The sequence below is a fragment of the Teleopsis dalmanni genome, chromosome 1, assembly GCF_002237135.1.
Source record: "Teleopsis dalmanni isolate 2A chromosome 1, ASM223713v2, whole genome shotgun sequence".
Taxonomy (NCBI): domain Eukaryota; kingdom Metazoa; phylum Arthropoda; class Insecta; order Diptera; family Diopsidae; genus Teleopsis; species Teleopsis dalmanni.
In genome coordinates this window covers 54,722,515-54,729,932 of record NC_051846.1, presented here as the reverse complement: position 1 = coordinate 54,729,932, position 7,418 = coordinate 54,722,515, and positions in this window count along the sequence as shown.

Here is a 7,418-nt window from a genome sequence, read left to right as displayed (position 1 = left end):
AAGAAGAACGACAAAATGTACTGTCGTTGCCACATGCAGTTAGCAGCAACATGCGCGCTCCAACTGTGGTGATGGCTCAAAAAGGTGAGAGAGTGTGGTGTGACTGAGGCTGTGTGATTTTCGTGGTCAGGGATAAAGCAACAACTATAACTACAACAACAACAAGTGTAATGGTTCACTCAATGCTTATTCAGTACAATCAAATGCCAACAACACAATACACCTGCCATGACATTTTACACATTGCACAAAGTTTAAACATAACTGCACAGTAGCGGCTGTCAAGTTTTACACTTTACACTCTGCCACATAAATAATACAAGTGAATTGTAAATGATGCCATGAACAAGAACAAGTAGGTAGTGTGTGTTTGTGTGTGTGTTTAAGTGTGCTGCACTGGTGTTGATATTGTTGACAGTTGAATTAGTTAAAACAGCTGATTGGACAAGCAACCTAAATACATAAATACATGACAATATTTCAGTTAAACTTTATGAATTAATATCTTTGTATCTGTAAGATACTATATGTATAATTAAAATACATTTTGCTCTCTCTTGTAGATGTTCTCCACAATTCACTATTTGTTTTGTTTGAAAAGTGACTTTTTTTTCGTTTTATTTCTCACACCATTTGCACGTGTTTTGTTTTGTTCGCTCACTCAAATATTTCGTTTTGTTTATTTAATGCCAATTGCATTGTTTTTGTTTTTGGTTTTGTTTTTGTTTTTACGTTTGGTTTTTTTAAAATTTATTACTCACTTAACATGCTTTGTGTTTCTTATCTGCAACAGGTTTCCATCAAATCGCTCACTCAAATTCACACACAGCTGGAAAGGAAAGCATTCACGGAGACTTTGAATTCAACGAACGTGCGGAAAATAAACAAAAGTGGCAAAACAGTAAAGCTTTAAAATAAAAAACAAAAACAATGCTTATTGAAACCAATAGCAGAGGAAAATCAGTTTAATTTCCGATGGCATAGCATTACCAAAGCAAAACTGTTAAGTAATTGATATCTTATTTTAGTTTAGATTTAAACAAGCAATGCACTAGTAAAACGTTACTCTTAATGGATTTTTGTTAGTGATTTAAAGTTCGATTTTAATTATTTCTTCTTCATTATTCTGTTAAAGTTTTCAAAGTGCGTTCTTCTTGTACTAATCAACCCAGGATATGTTAACTTTATTTTGGAGCGTGATCCATCAGTTAAGTTAACATCTGAGGAAAAAAACTTACAATTTTATTATTTGAGAAGAAAACTACTTTTTGTTAGCAGATGTTGCTTTAATATTTCTTAAAGTTGTTAAAGCTGTTTTTCTGTATGTGAAAATCTTAGTATGAGTCTGATAGTGATTCCAATAGAAAGAGGAGAAAATTATAACACTGAACCGAGATACATATTATCAAAAAGTACCAGAAAAAACGTGCACTTAAAAAACTGCAAATTTATGCAATATTATTTCTATTAATAGATTATGTACATTTTTATCAAAAAAGCAGGTAATTATCTGCATCCAAAAACCGATTTCTGAAAAATATCACATGATAAAAAGAATATTTTTTGGGTAAAAATCGCCATACCTAAAAATAATAAAATACTAATACACGAAAAAAATAAAATATATATATATATAAAAAAAAATTATATCATTCATAAAAAAAATACATATATATATAAAAGAGGTTTTTCGAACAGTAGTGAACTACAACAAAAATTCATTTTATGTTATTTTAATTAATTGAACTTTTGGCTGACCATTCAGCTGTTTTGAATATTGCCAAATACCCATCATCAGTGGTCTTGGAAATAATTGTTATATATAATTATGACTGCAAGTAGCAGGAATCAAAGTAGTGTCCTACCAAATTTGAAGCTCGGAGTCAGCGTTCATTAGCCAATTGACTAAAAGCCGTACTTGACTTTTATGTTCACACATTTTTCTGTAGTTTTTTGTTAATTGTTAATATAAATAATATTGACCGATATATATGTCCGTAGGATAACCAATAAAACAAGCTTTTGGAAGAATTCGACTTTATTCATCAAGGAAGTCTCCTTCAAGAGAATCCATCATATCAGCGCTTTTCTAACGTTTCGACACTGCTCTTGTAGAATAATGTATCTTTGGACTTGAAAAATGAACTAATCTCGATGATAACTTTTTCATCGCAAATAAAATTTTTTCCTTGAAGCATTCTTTCAGTATCAGCGAACAGATAGTAACAGGTGGGGAACACATTTAGCGAAAACGGTGAGTACAATAGTAATTAACACTTTAATTCGTGCAATTTAGCCATGGTAGCAAACGACTTCTCACATAACACATTGTCTTGATGAAAAAGAACATTGTTTTTCTTCATACGAGGCCGTTGTTTCACGATTTTCTTCTTCAAAGGTATCAGTTGGGTAATGTATCACCACAGCCATGTCAGTTGTCTGTTACGTTTCTAACCACTTTCGATAAGGTTTACCGGCTGTTATTCACTCAGCTAACTGCTGATTTGACCCTAAGGAGAAGGGGTAGATCCAATTTTCATTCATTGTTGAAAATCGACAGTTACAACAGTTCTGTACAGCTCTCAAAATCATAAACACGTTGTTGTTTTTGGACAATTGTCAGCAAAAGCACTATCTCCCGAAGAAAGCTCTTCTATAAATAAATATTCAAGCAAAATAAACCCGACAGGTTCTTTTGAAATTTAAAAGATAACAGCTAACTCCTGCAACTTGATTTTATACGAGTTTCTAATATTGCCAAGGCGATTTTGTGGACTTTTTTCATATTTACCGGTGTTACCACCTCTTATCTACTATTTGTTTCGATTAAGCAGAGACCGGGTAGCACTTATTAAGCCAAGTTTTTGCTGTCACTATATATTTTCCCATCAAAAAACAATGATAAATCACGATACGAAATTACTTTGAAAAAGTAGTGTCGTTCAAATGTCATGAAATTTAGAAAAATATCATTAAAAAGTTGCCACTTTTTAAAATCCATATGGATTTTTCATTAGTGGCACTGTCAGTGTATCATCTTACGGACTTATCACCAATGTGTTAGTTTCTAAAGTATTTAATAATGATAGTCCCCATTTTTGCGAATTTTTTGTTTTCTCCAAGCGTCAGAAGCTTATTCTGAGTACGTTATTATCACTTCATTTATTAATCGGTTGAAATAATATATAATCGAGTCGTGATATTATGAAAATCATTCTCATCATTCACAATATTTATACCAGAAATCAATAAATTTCGGTATGAATGTTTTAAACAAATTATATTTAATTATATGGTATAGTGATTCATTAAAACGATATTTAAATATATTTATTTTAGGTATTAGACAGGAATTGAAAATCAATAAACACATCGACTTTTAACATGCAAATACTTTTAAATCTCATCACGTCTTGATGAGCTTTAAACATTTTACGCTTGAGATGCATTTATTTATTTATTTATGCATTCATTTCATTCAATTTGTATGTTTCAAACTCAAATAAATGCTTTTTTAAAATAATCTTATTTATTTATTTAATATTACTGATATTTTTCTCTTTTTGTACAAAATATTTTACTGATATCTCATGTTACGTTTTGGACACTTTTGATTCCGACTAATTTGCATTTTGGTCAGGTTGGTGCTTGCCACACAGACGAATGCTATTAAAAGGTTGTAGTCGTGTTAACACGTCCCTGTCATGCCATTTAGTTTTTATGGTTCCGAATACTCACTAGAGGTTGTTGTTCTGTGGTTTTTCGTTTTCTACTCTTTATTTTTATTTCATGAAATATGTATCTTATATATATATTTTAATATAAGATAAAAGCTTTGAACCTACAGGTTGGTTGTCATCATTAAATCGTCGCCTGTTGCTAGCTTATCCACAATGTTTTCAATGAAACCTTTTTGTTTGGGTTAGTAGGGTATTAAATAAAATAAAATATATGTATATAGTAAAGAGGGATTGTTGTACATTTCAGGATTTTGTATTTTTATTACGGTTGGCATGTAAAAACGAAAAAGTAAAAAAATACAACTACGGAAAATGCGGAAGTTTTCAAAATTATGCAAATTGTGTGGTCATAAATTTTATAATAGAAATTTTCTTACAGAAAATTTGTACATAAATTTTAGTATCAAAGAGCAATGAATTACAAAATAGAACATTTTTACACTTTTCGGGAACATAAATTTAAAGTCTAACAATCTTGTTTTCTTACTTTATGGGAGGTGTTTTTAAATACGTGGATGCGTTAAAACGGAAAATGTGAAAACTTTGAAATAAAATATTAATTTTACAAATATGTTCAAATATTTATTGATGTATAAAGATGGTTAATGTATTGAGCTTAAACATGAAAATCGAAATTATGAGGTGGAAGCGGCAATTACGTCTTATAAATGAAATTTAAAATTTAAAACCAAAAGAAAATTTCGCTTAAACAGATAATAGGTAAATAAAATTGAATAATTTTAAAAGTATTATTATAAAAATTATTATTTCTTTTAAAAAGAATTTTATTTTTTAAAAAAAATTTTTTTTTTGGTACTTATAAATTATTAAAATTTATTATTATAAAATCAAATAATAAAATATATTTGTTATATGTTAGATTCCTAAGTATGACATATGAATACACGATTTAAATAAAACTGCCTAAATACTAATATAAATTTATTTCTCTAAAAGATTAAACACACTATCAAAGTATTATAAAAAAGTATTATATAGGAGTACTCATATAAACTGATAAATTCATTATATACATAAACGTATAAATTTATTTGCTTGGTATATGAAGCATCAAATTTTATATTGAAAATAGTTTACACAATCTTGATAAATTTAGACGAAAATTTTACCAAATAAATTTATATCGTATAAATTTATATGTTATCAATACAGAGTTGCATTCCAACACAAACAAGTCATTTACAAAAATATCTTTGTAAATATCTTTGGACTTTTCTTTCAATTTCGGTATTTTATTTTATAATTTATTGATAGGGACATAGCCGATAATAAGGTTTACACAAATATTTAAAATTTCTACGATATTGGGTAAAACATTCCGCTGCTAATCATTGCATTTTGAGCTGTCATAATTATTGTTGATATAAATAGTGCTATAATATAGCAGATTAATAAATTTACGCAAATATTTTACTAATTGCATTCATATAATCGTGTACATAAACGCATATAATTATATATTTGTTAAATTTATATGCTTAGATGAGTACCCCTAATGTCTTTATAAACTTATATTTCTTAAAGCTTTAAGCCACTATTACGGAATTATATCATTTGTTGGATCGATTTAACAGATTATTATTTTGCAACACAATAGTTAACTAAACAACATTATATTTAGTGTATCTCATGATATTATTATATTCACATACTCTCCATCAATATTATTTCTTTTTGTTTAACCAATATTTGATTGAAGATAACGAAAATGTTATTCTATAAGGTAGCTACAGTTCCATATAACATTCTTCTGTTTTACCAAAACAAATTACAACTAAGAATATAGACACCATAAAGACTACAGATAATGAAAATGTTATTCTATAAGCCAGCTACAGTTTTATATAGCATTTTCTATCTTACTAATACCAAACTATAACTAAAAATATAGACACCATAAACGAGAAATAATACAATGAGTTACAATGAGTTCTTATCTATTTATTATAACATTATCTATAGGTTAGGATATTTTCATGGAGTACTCATGGAATAAATGTAAGATTGTATTCATTTGACAGTCTATAAGCCACTCATGGACTAAAGGTAAGGGTAAATTCATTTTCCAGTCTATAAGCCACTCATGAATCTATTGATCCCTAGTATTTGTAAACATCATGTAGGATATCAACGTTGCTGCAATAAAAATGTGATAAATTGTTTATTTTTATTTTATTTTCCGGTGGAAATATCAAGAAATATTTATGATGTTTTTTTTGGCTGAAATAAAATATTTTATATGTACATTTGTAATTAAAGCTTATTGTTTACAATAACACATATTTCGAAATTGGTTGCAAACTAATTCATTTTGTAGAGATAATTTCAATTCCTAATTTAATTCATATATTTTTATTTAAAATTTTAAAATCTTAATTATTCTTAATCGAACAGGTGTGTACCAATAATTTGAACCCTGTACAGTCAACGTCACTACAATAAGTCATATTCCGACATAGAAGTAGATGCCGGCTGGTGTCATGACGTAAATTTTTTTTAATTCGGAAACTAAAAATCTTCTGTCTTTTGAGAATTTGTTGCATTTGACTTATATCAGACGAATTATTATACGACAACTTAATCTAATACGGGCGTAGTGGATACGAGCCTCCTAGTATTCTGTTTTCGCATCGTTTGTAGATACTCAACTATTATATACCTGCGGATAGTTTCTTCTTGAACACGGACTTGACTCTCTTTGTGCTGTGCTGAGCGAAGGTCTTCGAAGTCATCAGCAAGTATTGCTAATTCCTTTAAGTTTGCGAAATCTTGATGTTTGATGTACATTTTGAAGTCTTCGCTCATGTTTCGGTATTTTCGCTCTATGGATGGAAGCAAATTCTTCGCATTAAATTTTGAATATCGATTAAATAATCTTTGAATTTTTCTTTGGTTTATGTAGTCGCGATTGCACCTTATCCTCTAACTTTTTGAAATATTTAGAGGGAATGAAAAATTTTAGGAAGTCGACTTTGAAATTTATCCAGAACTGTCAATGCTTATGATTATTACGGTACCATATTAGTGTTCTATCTTCGAGAAATATAGGTATCGTCCTGGGAACTAGATTTACGTTAATGTCGTAAGTATTTGCTAGTTCTTCTATTCTTTCTGCGAAACCTAATGGATCTTTTTCCCCGTCGTTAAGTATGGAGATTATTTTATATTATTATTAAACCATATCTCAATCTCTCTGATTCAAAAATCTTCTGTCTTTCGATTATTTGTTGCATTTGAGCTATTTCAGACGAATTATTATAAGATATTACCTTCATAATGTTATTTTACATTATTATTAAACCACATCTCAATCTAAATAATTCAAAAATCTTCTGTCTTTCGAGTATTTGTTGCATTTGACTTATATCAGAAGAATTATTATAAGATATTACCTTCGTAATGTTATTTTAAATTATTATTATTATTAAACCATATCCATTATGCCAATTATTATTAAAAACAATATCCCATTGCTGACTACAAGATTTGCAATTTCTACTCTATTCTGAACTGGAAGAACGGTAATGTATATATTATGCTGAATATGTCTTCTAATACTTTACAACCGATAGTGTAAATATTTTAACTTTAAGTTAAAACTCTTAAGGTTTTAACCTTACAAACGATTTGTACATTAAGAGTTCGAGGAATTTTTAG